This window comes from Protopterus annectens, chromosome 11.part0, assembly GCF_019279795.1.
Source record: "Protopterus annectens isolate FY-2018-M chromosome 11.part0, PAN1.0, whole genome shotgun sequence".
NCBI classification, from domain to species: Eukaryota; Metazoa; Chordata; order Ceratodontiformes; family Protopteridae; genus Protopterus; species Protopterus annectens.
This window is the reverse complement of record NC_056745.1, coordinates 1,560,453,687-1,560,469,067: the sequence shown is the minus strand read 5'-3', so window position 1 is coordinate 1,560,469,067 and position 15,381 is coordinate 1,560,453,687. Positions and strand designations below refer to the sequence as shown.

Here is a 15,381-nt window from a genome sequence, read left to right as displayed (position 1 = left end):
ATCCTTGGACGTTCCTTTTTGATTTTCAGTAGTACCTTGTGCATCAAAGGAAGAGGTGGGAATGCATATGCTGTCAGGCCTTTCCAACTGAAGGATAGAGAGTCCACCTTCCAAGCAAGTGGTGGTATGTCCTTGTGCAGAATTTCTTGAGCTGGTGATTGAGTGGGGATGCGAATAGGTCTATTTGTGGCATTCCCCATTTCTTTGTGATGGCCTTGAAGATATCCGGGTGTAGCATCCATTCGTGAGCATCCGAGGTAGTTCTGCTTAACATGTCTGCTAGGATGTTTTCTTTTCCCGGTACAAATATTGCCTGTAACTGAATGTTGTAACTCAGAGCCATATTCCATAGGTCCAGAGCCATTCGGCATAGGGGGTATGAATGAGTGCCTCCCTGTTTGTTGATGTACCACATGACTGTGGTGTTGTCTGTCCTTATCATCAATTGGCCTTCTTTGAGGAATGGTTTGAAATTCTGGATTGCTAGTTTTACTGCCAGCATTTCTTTTTGATTTATGTGTAGGTGCAGCTGATCTGGAGTCCATAAGCCTTGAATGCACTTGTCCAGCATGTGGGCCCCCCAACCGAGGTCTGAGGCATCCGTTGTGATGGTTTGGCTTGGTTGAATGCAGTGGAAGGACAAACCTGGGTTTGACTGGCATGCCTGAGCCCACCATAGGAACTCTTGTTTCAGGCATGGGATTAGGGGTATTTCGGTTTCTAAGCTGTGTCTGTGTTGAGACCATAAATTCTTTAGGTACCACTGTAGCTTTCTCATATGCAGTCTGGCATGGGGGACCAGGATTATGCAGGATGCCATGAAGCCCAAGGCCTGCAGTACTTTCCTTGCTGCTAGTTTGTTCTGCTTTGTTAATGCCAAGAAGTAAAGAGGAAGTTGTTCTTGTTTTTCTGCAGTTAGGAATGCCATCTGTTTTACTGTGTCCAATTCTGCACCCAAGAATGTTCTTGTTTGGGATGGTATCAGTCTTGACTTTTTTAAATTGACTGTGTATCCCAGGGCTTGTAGTAAACAAATGACTCTTTGTAAGTCTTGTGTCAGCTTGTTTTTGTTGTCCGCTTGTATCAGGCAGTCGTCCAGGTATGGATAAATTTCGATTCCCTGAAGCCTGCAGTGAGCGATTACTGATGCCAGGCATTTCGTGAACACTCTGGGCGCAGTAGATAAGCCAAAGGGCAATGCTGAGAATTGATAATGCTCTGATCCTGCAAGAAATCTGAGGTATCTTCTGCAATATGGTCGTATGGGGACGTGCAGGTATGCCTCCTTGAGATCTAGAGTTACCAGCCAACACTCCTTGCCCAGCATGGAAAGAAGTTGCTGTAGGGTCAGCATTTTGAATTTTGGAACAATGATGAATGTGTTTAAAGCGGACAGGTCGAGAATAGGTCTCCAACTTTTCTCTTTTCTTGGTACTAGGAAGAGTCTGGAGTAAAATCCCTTGCCCTGTTCTGTAGGTGGTACCTTTTCCACAGCTCTCATCTTTGTTAATTGAGCTATTTGTTTTAGAGCTTCTGCCTTTTGATTTGGTGGCAGGTTTGGCATTCCTCTTTTTATTGGTAAGGTGTGGAAGTGAAACCTGTAGCCTTGGTCTATAGTTTGCAAAATCCACTTGTCTCTTGTAATATAGTGCCAGTTTTTTGAAAATAAGGCTAACTTTCCACCTAAGGGTGCTGCTATTTGTTCCCTGGTAGGCGGTGTCAGAGCCAAGTCACTGTGATTGTCCTGTTGCAGTGGTAGTGGTTGTATCAGTGCCTCGTTGGTTATTGCCTTGCCACTGGCGTCCCCTGTAGGCACCTCCTCTGGATTGATTTCTGCCTCTTGAGCGCCTATTCCTGCCTCTCTGAGTTTTAGAGGAGTCTGGAAAGGACCAATTTTTGGAAGGCCAGTTCCTGCTAAACCTTGGGGGCTGAACCTGTAAGAAATCTTTAACTGTTTGTACAGATTTTGCCTTCTCTTCCATTTTCTTCATTACCTGTTGGGCAGGAGAACCAAATAGACTGACCTTATCCATAGGAGCATCTAATAGCTTTGCTTTAACATGATCCGGCAAGACCTGCTCTTTCAGCCATGCATGCCTTCTTATAACTGTGCCAGTCATGGCTGATCTAAATGAAGCCTCCAGTGCATCATAGCCACATTTTAAAGAATGGTTACTAACCTGCTGAATGTTATTCACCATTTCTAGAACATATTTCTTATCTAAGGAATCATCAGAGGACAGTTTCTTAGTTAACTGATCAAGCATAAACTCTTGGTATTGGATCATATGAAACTGACAGTTCAAAGCTCTAGCTGAGAGAGTAGCAGAGGTGTATACTTTATTACCCCATCTCTCTAAGGACCTGGATTCCCTTTCAGAAGGGAGAGGGTTTTTCGCTGAGGTCGAAGCTACTGCCTTAGGCCCCTGGGAGATAGTCTCAGGATCTGCAAAAGGAGCCTTGTATAAGTGGTGGTGAGTGTCCGGGACCCTGTAAAACCTATCGGGCTTAGCAGGGGCTGGAGGTAAAGTATCAGGAGCAGTGCAAGCATCATTAAATGCATCATCCACAACAGGAAAAACTGGAGGTATAGCTAAAGGCCTATGTTGCGGTAAGTGTAAAAAGGTCCTAAGCCTTTTTCTTGAATCTGAGAAATCTTGACCCTGCCATTGGAATTGCTCTCTCATGGCATGTAAGGTTTCCCCAAAAGAAAATTCCTCTGGTGGAGAGGCAGATGGAATTGATTCTTCTGCATCGGAGTCTTCATAAGTAGAAAAAGGAGCCTCTGGATGGTCTGTATTGTCTGTATCATCAGAAGAGTCATCTGAGGACACTGGCTCAGGGGGCTCTGCTCTAGGTCTCTTTTCTGGAGGTTGAGAGGCCCTGTCTGGGGTGAGATTGGGATCCCCTTATTAAAGAGATGAGATCCTCTGCCAGAGTAAGCATTTGGGAACTGGAACTGGGCCTGTGAGAGGGGGGCTTAACAGGCACAGACTTAGCAGATTTGGCTGCTTTAGCCCTGGCAAAGGCCTTTATAGACATGGCTGCAGGAGGCCTAGCAGCACCACGTGCTGGAGTAGAGACATCCAAAGGGATGGTGTCCGATAATTCTTGAGAAACCACAGTAGTAGGCAAAACTTCAGAGGCCGTTTCAACTAGGGTTGAAGGGGCCTCGGTAGTAGTCATGGATTCGGCTGAAGATTGACCCGTTTGCTCGGTTTCGGCCGAAACCGAGACACTCGCGGCTTGCTTAACCGTGGTTTCGGCCGAAACCGCGGACCGCGAGTGTCGGTCCTTCTCTTTGCGTTTCTTAACAATTTGAGTAGTCGGAGGATCCGACGGCATAATGTACGCAAAATCTGAGCCGAAAAACTGTTCAGCAAACTCCGACCGACGCCTAAGTGTTCGTCGGTTGAAGGAAGCACAGGCTAAACAAGCTGCTACGTCGTGGTCTGGGCCTAAACAAGGTAAGCAGTAAGAATGGAAATCTTTATGAGGTATTTGTTTCCCACAAGTTAAACAGTTATTCACTTTTTCTGACATCGGCTGAGGCAAGAAAGAGTCCCCAACGGGGTACTTAGCTTTTTAGAAGTCTTCGAAGTAGTATTCGGTAGAAGTAATCTCTGGATCTGACCGACCGGCACTTGCGAACAGCTTCTGCTTCGGGCGCCACGCGGCAAGAAAGACTGAGGAAACTGGCGTCGGCTGATGCCTTTATACCCGAAGACCTACAGTGATGACGTCGGGTGAAGTGCGACACCAGCCGAGGCCAGACCCAGACTTTGGAATCCGGCCGACCGAAGGGCTGCCTGACGACAGGACAACCCATTTGTAAGGACTGCAGATGCATCCTTGAAGGACATCAGCACTGGTACAGCTTTTAATAGACTCTGGAACAGAAGCTGCCATTAAGAAAAGAATAACTAGTAGAGCCTATAAAATATTGCATGATAACTACAAGAATAAAAGAGAGGAGGTTAGGAAGGATTGGGAAGATAGATTGGATTAGCAATTCACAAAGAAACACTGGGGGAAATATGTATGTCTCCCAAATATGCAACAAAGTCTAAACAATTTAGGATCTTTGCTTGGAACTGTTTACATAGGTATTTTTATATCCCAAGTGGACTCCAAAGAATTTTCTCTCCGGTAGACAGCAAAATGTTGGAGATGTGATAGGGAAGAGAGAGGTAACTGGGAACATATTTTCTAGAAGTGTAATGAGTTGGCAGACTTTGTAGATTCCCTGCAAACTGCTTTATCAGAGATAATGGATGAGCTGTTTGGTGTAACTAAGGAAATTATTTTTTCAGCTACAATACAGAATCGCAGCTGCCTATACATAATAAGGCCTTGCTGAGTCTAACTATGGCAGGTGCCAAAAATTACTAGAAAATGAAATTAATGTCTAAACCAACTTCAGTAGAAGTAGAGAATATAGTAACAGAGATAAAACAACTGGAAATGAGATCTTTAGAAAAGGGTAGGTGAAAATTACATAGAAAAAAATGGGAACTGTGGAACAATACATGCAGAGAAAGAACTAGGTTTAAAAGAAGACAGGATTTGAATGAGCCATGTAATGTTTGACTGACAATGACTGGATGGGTTATAAGTGATGTATAATGTTTGCAACTACAGTTGGGTCGACATGGTTTGTAATGTATAATGTTTGCAACTGAAATTATGTCAGTATGGTTTGTTTTCATTTATATAAATGTTAGATTGCATACACGTGATAATTTAATAAAGATGTTTCTGGTTTAAAAAAAATTGCTCTGCAGATACAACAGCTTCATAAACCCCAGTCACCTTCAGGAGGTCTGAATGCCATTACCCAAGGTGAAACTGTATGTGAAACCATTGTTATGGTCTCTTTTACAAAAGGTGAAGAAGAGTTTATTCCAAAGGTGAGACAGATGCTGGTTATACACATCTTTCTAAAGTTTTTATCTCTGCCTATGTAGATCACGAGGCTGAGTACATGTGTACATGTGTTAGACCTCACAATGGTTCACTGCAGACAGTCTCAAAGAGAACATCTTGTATGGCGTTTATATCACGCTATCGAAAGATGAAAACAGAGAACGCTATTTCATCGAACCTAAAATATCTAAACCACACAATATCGAACATTCAGAATAGTGAATTTTTTCCTTGGGAAAAAATTTGCTATTCCGAAACACATACACACAACACAAGCACACCTAAAAAACATCAATCCACACACATACACTTATAATCCTACAACTAACCCCACACTAAACTATACATACACTACTATCTATCCACTTACCTTAACCCAAACCCTAACTCTAAGGTCCGTCACTATCTCACACTCACCTAACCCGCGCCCTAACCCTAACTCACTAAACCCACCTCTAACCCACCTAACCTGCGCCCTAACCCTAACTCACCTAACCCACACCCTAACCCTAATGACCACACATTCGTACACTTACCTATACCCGACCCGTAACTTTCCATCACAGCACTGAAAATAGCGAAGCCACAGAACCGGCCAACCAAATTCTTTCCCTAGGAAAGAATTTGGTGTTCTGCAGCTTCGCTATTTTTAGCGTTCACTCAAAACGGGACAATATTAGAGCATTCGAAGTTTTAAAACTTTGATGTTCTAATATAGACCCCTTTTATGACCCAGAAAACAAGGCTCGTTTTTTCATCAGGGCACTCTTACAATCCGAATAACATAGGTTCACAAGCCCTTCAATTCCATTAAAGAGGAGTCTTTGGGGTTTCTCTAGCTGACTCAGGTGTTTTGCCAGTAGACTGCAAACAAAGGTACTGTTCTCTATGACTAAAAAAACACATGAGGTGTACAGGGGACAAGGTGCTCCCTGCAGTGACTTGTACTTCCCCCTAGTATCACACTGGTTACACTGAAGGCCTCTCTTACTACTGTGGCAAGCAGCTGCTCAAAGCAGAGACCCTCATCTACAACTGTACGAAAATCCTTCACAGCAAACTCTGTCTTCAGTGGTATTCCCTTGATGTTGTATGGACCACTATCTGTTCAAATGTGGCAATGCTACAGTCAGTTATATTTAGTGTCAAGCCATTGCTTTTACACCACTTGTACAATGTGTCCAACCCTTTTTGGAGAATCAGTGCACCTGAGAGGTAAAGGATAGTGAAGACTACTTTAAAAGTCACCTGCAAATTTAGTGACCTAAAGCTTTTGTCTTGCAACTGCTTATCAGAAAAGTAAGATGCAAAATACTGGCCTGACTACACAGACCTCAGGTATCCCACTGGAGACTTCAACTGGGGCGGACAGTTTAGCTTCTTCCTTAATCAATGAGCTCTGAGTGCTAATTTTTAGTCCAGCAGACAACTTAATATCCATTTCAAGCACATTAAGTCCATTTATAACTCCTGTCTGTGGAAGAGTGTCAAATGCCTTGGCAAGATCTGTGAAGAAGAACCCCTCAGCCAGGGCTGTTTTGATTCCTATAAAAATGATACCCATGTTCAGCTGTTTTACAAATTCATATTGATTTGTGTCTAGTAGTAGATCATCTACATCCATCTAAACTAATTCCATAATGATTCTTTCCATAACCTTGCAGAGGATGCCGGTGAGGTTGTTAGGTCAACAGTTCCTGGGTCTGGCTGTACGTTCAGCTCTGTAATATAGACTACTGTGGCCTGCTGCAGCATCTCAAGAATAAAGCCTGCCAAGACATTTTAACGTGATGTGAACAGGGATTACTAGGTTATCCTTAAAAGAACTAAGAAAAGCTGCTACTCCTCTGGCCTAGTGGTTAGGGAGATGGTTTTATGTGTGCAGATTACAGGGTTCAATCCCTGACTACAGTGGAAGGCAGTCGGTTTCTTTTGGGGTTGAGAGGGTTGCCTAATGGTTAAGGTGTTTGCTTTACAAACACAAGGTGCAGGGTTTGAGTCTCACAAGGGATAATTGGCTAGGCTTAAAATAGCTCACAAGGGCAGTTAGCTTAGTACTAATCTATGAACCTATAAAAATACCAAATATGTTATCCAGGACCATGGAAGTGCTGGTTTTGATTTTAACTGTGGCTGTCTGAATCAGATCATAACATATGTTTGGCAGAGGGAGTGACTCTGTTCATACTTTCCTGGGTGCAAAAATTGGTATCTCATTTGTATGCAAACATATTGGTGATAACTGTTACAAACAAAGCAGTATGGGGTTTGACTCACATCACTGGTACCTCTTAAAATACACAGGGCAGCTGTCTTTAAGGGTATATAGTAAATTTGCACTGCTACTTTAGGCGATAGTCTATTCTTGCCAAACCCACATAATCTTTACACTGCATAGCTACAGATGAGATTTATGATACCTAGCTGTCCAGAATTCTACCAACCAGAGATTAAGCCTAGTGTTTTTCAATGTGACCTTAACCAAAATAATTAAAGCTTAATCAAAATTCTTTAATGAGCAACACACACACACACACACACACACACACACACACACACACACACACACACACACACACACACACACACACAATACAAGCCTGCATTAGAAGCAAAATAAAATGCTAAAATTGATAGAAAATCATCAGTAAACCTCTCTAACATTTAAATTACAATCTGTTTAACAACATACTATTACATGCTTTACCCCAGGCATGGGTCCCCTCAAATTATCTATGGTATGATACCAATTATTCTTATTAGGGGTAATATATAACTATTGACGATGGGATAGGTACTGCTAATCTACAGCCAAATGGGATAGGTTACTTTGAGCAAAAAAGGGAAATTGGCTAGGCTTAAAATGGTCCACAAGGGCAGCTAGCATATTACTTACTTATGAACCTATGATCCTATTTTCATCCTGCTATAAATGCAGTGTTCCTTCCTGTTTCTGACTTTTTACCCATAACAGAATGCTTAGAGTCTTTACAGGCAATACTAGGCTATCTGCCCGAAGGCATTTATAAGCCTAGCCGGAATGTGTTGGCTTTCACCACCCCCTTAGATTAGTTCTTTGTGCCTCTGTCCAGCAGAGTCATTGAAGTGATCCCTGGGGTACACTTTCTGTTTCCCATCCACTCGTCAAGGTCTGCTAATATAGATTGGAATCTTGTTCCAGAGCATGGGAAGTCTCTGGGACAGGAATCTATCCCTCCAGCACGTCCTATTTATTGTTGTGGTGAGGTTTAGATCCCTAGAGCATGTGGCACGAGGGGATATGGTTTTCTTTAGGTGGAGTATGTCCATCAATTCTGGGTTGGACATGGCCTTGTATGTCAGGCAGAGATCACCTCTGAGTAGGCGGTATGCAACCCAGTACAGCTGGAGTTTGTTCAGTCGAGCTGCATATGGCCAGTGGCAGCTTCAAATCAAAGGGGGCTGCAGGAGACAGCTGAATGGGTGGGGGTCAATGGGAATGGGTGTGGCCAACTAGAAAGGGGAGGAGTTATTCTCAAAACCACAAAAACTGTAACTTTAATTAAATATGCTGCCCTGGGTGCCAAACTATCATTATGAGAGTCCAATCAAGACAAAATGAAGTGTAGAAGAAAAAAAATATTTCAATGCATTGGCTGCATGACAGCTTACTTAATATCTAGATGGAAACAAAAAGGTCGTGAGGCATGAAAAAATAAATTACTTTTCAAATGCATTACTGGAATGTCAGTCAAAATCAAGTATAATAAAAACAAGTAGCACTCAACTCAAACCACTTCTCCTTGCACTGCAGTTCTAATTATAATTTATATTCAGCTTTATTAAAGTACCAAGTAACATGCTGAAAGTAGCAATCTTTGTGATATCCCCACTTGTAAAAATGTTTCTTATCCAAAAAAGACCTGCTGCCTGACAACAACTATCTACTTGTTTCATGGGGAAAACATGATCAAAGTAAAAAATTAAAAGCAAACAAGAAACAAGCTCAACATACATTGCTTAAAGGATTACTGCACAGGTAATGGACCACACACAATAGAATGGCATTCTGTTTAGTTTGCAGGTAAAGCCTGCAAAGATGACTGCAAGTCTCCAACTCCAACAAATGTAATGAGCTTCTTAAAATAATGTAATCCTGTCCTTTATTACAAATACTGTCATTTGCATTTCAATACCCAAGGCTTATACATTATCTAGTTATGTAAGTATTCTCTGCATGGCAACAACAGAAAGGCTTTCAATGTTGGCAATTCTTTAACAGTATGCTTATTAAAACTTATTTGCATCTTACAATCTCAGACAAGCTTACCTGATGGTCGTTAAAACATTGCTACTTAAACACAAGCAACAGGCACTTTCTGAATAATAATAAGCATAAATCAAGAGTATAAAAATATGACAGAAACCAGAACATTCTGCAAAATCAAGGACAGATGAAAAGCCACTGTAGTACTTGTGTCTACCTTGGATGGGGGGATACTCTGCACTGGGGATACTCTGCACATTTACACTGCATAACTGCTCCTTGCCTTACTTGGACACATCCAGAGTCACTACATTAGGGAAAGGGGTGCAACAAGTATGTCACAATTTGAAATGTCTCTGGATGACTGTGATGGCCCTGACACATTTGTTATACCTCTCAACCTCAGAGCAAGAAATCTGGACAAAGCCATACATAGAAGTGGGACAAAGGCCCAAATATAAGGCCAATTTTTAAATATTGCTCTTAAAAAAATAGAAAGATAATAGAACAGTAGGTCTTGCGTTAGTATGAATTTTCTGAAGGGTATGAAATCTGAAACTGAAATGTCTGTCATTATTTTCTAACTTCAGTCTTTAATGATTTGCCACTAATTTGCCAAAAAAAACACAATTTTGTGAAAAATGGACCAAAAATGTGATGAAAAAATATAAAACAACCCCACTTTTTAATATTAGTACTGCTAACTTGAGCAGCTGACCAAATAAAAGAATCTACATGCATTTCTGAAAAAAAAAGTAATCTATAACATTGATTATTACATTTATTTATTAATTGTAAACCCGCCATGTTTTCTTCCAAATTTGCCATTTTGCGGAGGGATTATAAGGGAACAGAAACATTTTGAGCCAAAATCGGGGACAGTTGAGAGGTTTGGATATGTCTAATTCTATAAAGCAATTTATTTGCTCGTACCTCTCAACCTGTTAATGCAGGAAATCTGGACAAGGCCGAATATATGGGGGGAATATATAAACAGTACTAAAAATTGCTCTTTTATCAACTGAGACAGTTGATAGAATAACAGGCCTTGCTTTAGCATGCATTTTTCTGAAGATTATGAAGTCTGAAACAGTGTCTGTCATTATTTAGTGACTTCATTCCTAAATGATTTGCCAGAAAACCACAAATTTTATGAGGAACAAACCAAAGATAAAAAGCAAAAATCTATTCATTCTGCAAAAATCTGGACAGTTGAGAGGTATAGTTCAGCCGGGGCTGTCTTTGAGTTTGCTGCCCTTCCCCCCTCACAAAATCATGGTTGAATAGAGCCCCCCCCCCCCCCCCGCAGCCATTCCAATGAACCATTACTTGGCTATTTCGCCCCATTTACCATAAACACTAATGTGCATACTGCTTTACTTCTGAGATGATTTGGACTTCATTAAAGTTTTATTTTACATTTTACAGTGCAAACACTAATAGATATCTGCTAAACAAAGCAATGCAGTCAAACTTCTCTGCCCTTGAAACTCACATTAATTGAAACAGCATTGAAACCCACATTGAAAGAAAATACATTTTGCCAGTGGCAGATAAAGGTTAACTTTTGGTTTGGGCTGTTTTCAATTCACAGGCCCCTTGCACATGAAACATACACATGCTCTTTCATACACCTTCCTGACTGTATTAAATTATATTCCTTGTACAATACAGAACATTTCCATCATAAAAGTCTACTCAAACTTCTACAGTCCACCAGTATCAATTCAGTACATATGCACAATCTCTGAAGAAGTAAAAGTCATCTAAATAATTCCACATTAAAGAGATCTGTAACTAATGAAGAGGTTGCTGCTAGCAAACAACTTTATATTTCATTGTTTCATCTACAAATAAAGTGCCTGTTGCCCTTGAGGAATAAATTGCCTATCTTACACTAAAAAATTATAAGCTAGTAATACTGCAATACGGAATGGATGGCAAACTGATAACAGGTTCAAAGTTACTAGGTATCTTCGCCAAAAAGGAGTGCAGCATCCACCTCCTTTGCAACACAGTACAGTATCAGCAATGCATCTATCTACTGTGGGAGTAGAACCCACAGCCTTCTGCATCCAAAGCAAGTACACTACCTGTTGTGCTATTAACAATGCAAACAGACTCAGCATAAGCAGCACTAAACTTTTGCTCCCCTGCAGCTCTCAGCTCCTTGTAAAATCTACTCACTCAGCTGTATCTCTGAACTTTGCACAAGAAATCTGGAAAAAGCCAAAATGTATTGGGGGGGGGGGGCAAAAGCCCAAAAACCAGGGACACATTTTAAACATTGCTTGTATAATGTTGGAAAGCTGCTAGAATAAAATGCTGTGTTACCACCATACATTTCATTGCCAAGTCTCACAGCAACATACCACAATGCCAAATCAGCTGTTTTGTTAAAGAGAGGAAGACTGAAACTTAAATGGCTACCATTTAGTGAATTCAGTTCTCACCACAGCTGTCAACCTCTTAGCACAAAACACCTGAACAAAGCCAATAATGGGGGAATACAGCCCCCAAACATATTCAGTGAATTCAGTTCTCACCATAGCTCTCCACTACTTAGCAAAACACATCCGGACAAAGCAAGTAATGGGGGAATACAGCCCCCAAAAATATTCAGTGAATTCAGTTCTTACCATAGCTCTCAATCTTAGCACAAAAAACCTGGACGAAGCCAATAATGGGGGAATACAGTCCCAACAATAGGGACACATTTCAAATATCAATCTTATAAACTTAGAAAATTGCTAGAATACAAGCTTTTGTGTTACCATGTACTTTCTGAAGACTATGAAGTCTGAAATTCAAATGCTTGTCATTTTTTATTTAACATTTGTTAACCAGGAAAGTCTGACTTGGAACAAAAGCCAATTTTCAGCAGAGGTCCAGGGAGAAACACTCCAGACAGACACATGTCTTTGTAAGATGGGAGGACATCAGAGGAAACCCACACAAACATAGGGAGGACATGCAGACTCCACACAGAAGGCACCCCAGTCAAGAATCAAATCAGAGAACCTGTAGCTGTCAAGCAACAATGCTATTAGGCAACAATGCTACCACGGCCCCAATGCACTACTGACTGCACCAATGCACTACTGACTTTGCAAGGACACATACAGAAACTACAGATTTTATGAGGAACAGAACAAGTATGAGGGGAAAAATCTGCAATTTATTTACAAATGGTGGTGGGTAGGGACTTCAGGCTCTTGCCACCTGGATACAGGGTTCAAGCCTGTTCTCTACCCACCACCATATAGTGCTTGGGGCCACTTGGGGCATTTTACACACACACACACACACACACACACACACACACACACACACACACACACACCTTTGTCGTCTCAGTTCCCTACCTGTGTCGAGAGAAGGGCTCCTTTCATTTCAGTTCCCTGGCTCCTCCAGTCCCCATGAGTCCATCTACAGTCCCGCACATGGTAACAGTTTCCCCGTGAGAGTATCCACATCCAATCACCCCGCGAGAGCAGGCTCCAGCCTGCGGACGTTGCAGTCCGGATGTCTTCCATTCTGTGCGGTCGTCACTGCATAGACTTCTGGGTTGCAGGGCAGAGATGGCCTTTCCTCCTATCCGGACTGCTGACAAAGCAGTCTGGAGTTCCCAATCTGTGAAACTCATATGAGCGAGTTCCGGGAAAGTAAATCACGCATGTGCGAGTCGTTCCGGGACTCGAGAAAAAGTGCTTTTTTTTCTTTCCTTTTTTAAATTTTCTTTCCTTTTTTTTTTTTTTATTTTGTTTTGTTTCCACAGCTTGGGGGGGGGGGGGGGCTGCAGTCCTAGAGCACGAGCCGTCCCTGCATAGGGCATCTGTTTGAGCCAGTGATCCTCTTGTTGAGGTACTTCTGTGGTCTTTTCAGCTGTTGCAGGTGTCTTGTAAGGTACATCCCAAATGGGGCGTTGTACTCTATGATGGGTCTGATGAGTGATGCGCAGAGGGGCACAATGACCTCTTTTGATCTGGATGCAAACCCTTTTGTGATTAGGTGGGCCACATAGAAGGATTTTCTAACTACTTTGGCAATGTGATTATCAAAGGAGAGGTTACTATCTACCTGGGTCCCCAGATCCCTTATTATGTCTTCCATATTTAGGGGGCTACCACCTATGTGGTAGTTTTTGGGCATTTTGTTTTTTCCAAAGGGGATGACTATGCACTTTTTGGCATTTAGCTTATGGCCATGGTTTTGACACCAGGTATTTGTCTCAGTGAGACCCTTTTGGAGGATGTCTGTGTCCGCCGGAGAGTCAATTATAGCCCCTAGTTTTCAGTCGTCTGCAAACTTGGTCAGCCATAGTCCTTCTGTGCTTGCCTGTACCTCTGAGAAGTATATGCCGAACAGGAGGGGTCCTAGGACTGAGCCCTGGGAACACCACTTGTAACCAGTTTAAAGTCAGACCTCGCTCCCGTAACTCTTATCATGTGGGTTCTATCCATGAGCCAGTTGGCAACCCATCTCGTGACGTAGGGGTTTATGTTCAGGCTGGTGAGCTTGTCTACAATACCTGAATGGGGAATGGTGTCGAAGGCCTTTACAAGGTCTAGGTAGGCTGTGTGGACCACCTTTCCCTCGTCTATAGCCTTGGTAACTGTCTCAAAGAAGTCCACCAGGTTTAGGAGGCATGATCTGCTCTTAACAAAGCCGAACTGGGTAGGGTCCAGTGTTGGAGGTTCCCAATGTCTCTGTTTATGAGATCCACGATGATGAGCTCCATAGCCTTGAAGAACAAGCTAGTCAGGCTTATAGGGCAATAGTTCACAATGTCTGTTGTGGCTCCACCTTTGTGGAGCGGAATAACCGTTGCTGTGCGCCACTCTATGGGCATGTAGCCTGTGGAGAGGCTGAGTTTGAACAGTGTGTTTAGGTGAGGGGTTAGTTCATCTTTGAGCTTGTGTACGACGCAGCCAGGGATACCATCTGGTCCCACTGATGCTGTGTTTTTGGCTTTGGAGAGGGCTGTTTTAACCTGAGTGTCTGTGATTTCAGGGGCACTACATTCTTCTGGTATGGTTATGTGCCCTTTGGGGGTGAGAGGGGGGGTGACATTTACAATGAACCTGTCTGCCAGGATGTTGGCGATATCGGTTGGATCAGTGTATTTTGTGCCATTCTGGACTAACTCCGAGCAGATCTGAGAATTGTCACTTAGATTCTTGACATGGCTACAGAATGCCTTGTGGTTATCTTTGGAGTCCTTGGAAATTTTTCTTTCGAAGCTAGCCTTGGATGATTTTATGAGGGATCGTAGTTTCTTGCTGATACTGATCAGGGATGTCTTCCCTTCTTAGGATTTTACTCTTTTCTGTACTAGTTTCCTCCTTCTATTGTATAGCTTGTTTATGGCAGGGGTCCAACAGACTGGTTTCCTTTTCTTGGAGGAGTGAGTCTTGGTCTTGCTTGGGATAGCACGAGCCATGCATTCTTGTAGGTGCCTGTAGAGTACATTAGTAAAGGATTTTGCAGCTTAGACAGCATTATCCGTTAGCATGGGGGCTTTGAAACTTTCCACCTCGGTCTTAAGTAAAGTGAAGTTTGCTTTTAAAAAGTTTTTCACGGTGGTTTCTTTGACCAGGGTAGGGGCAGAATGTGGATATCCAGAGTGATTAGTTTATGGTCAGATCTAACCAGCGAGGGGTTGACCTCCGGTGTGGAACACTGGTCGCCCATGTTGGTGATGACCAGGTCCAATATGTTGTCACCTCTGGTGGGGGTGTTGACCAGTTGATCCAGGGCGTTTGAGTTTATAAATTCTAGGAAATGTTGGGCAAGGGAGTTAGTACTTGAGTAGTTCTCCCAGTTAATGTTTGGATAATAGAAATCACCCAGTATTAGGGTGTTTGGTAGGACTTTTATATTTCCCAGTGTTTCCAGAAATGCGGAATGGGGGTCCTGGGACATGGTGGGTGATCTGTAGCAAACTACAATTTGAATTGCAGTTTTGCCCGTTGTTAGTTGCATGTGGATGATCTCTGAAGCATCATGCTGTGCCACTAACCTGGAGGTGTGGGTATCTTTGACGAATATGGGTACGCCCCTGCCTTTTGTATTTCGGTCCGGGTTTTGTGGCCGAAATGTATGGTATGAGTTGTAGCCTGGTAGTGCTGGGGTGCTCTCTGGAGCCTTAAACCAGGTTTCTGTTACTGCACATATATCAATTTTCTCCATACTGAGAAGTGCCTCGA

At 42.5% G+C, this 15,381-nt stretch overlaps 1 protein-coding gene across 1 annotated transcript in view; it reads right to left on the bottom strand.

Annotated features, from left to right (window-relative positions):
- The window catches only part of STRIP2 (striatin interacting protein 2), a 1,652,725-nt gene that overhangs the window by 1,312,108 nt on the left and 325,236 nt on the right, over positions 1-15,381 (bottom strand). The gene's annotated exons all lie outside the window — the stretch shown is intronic.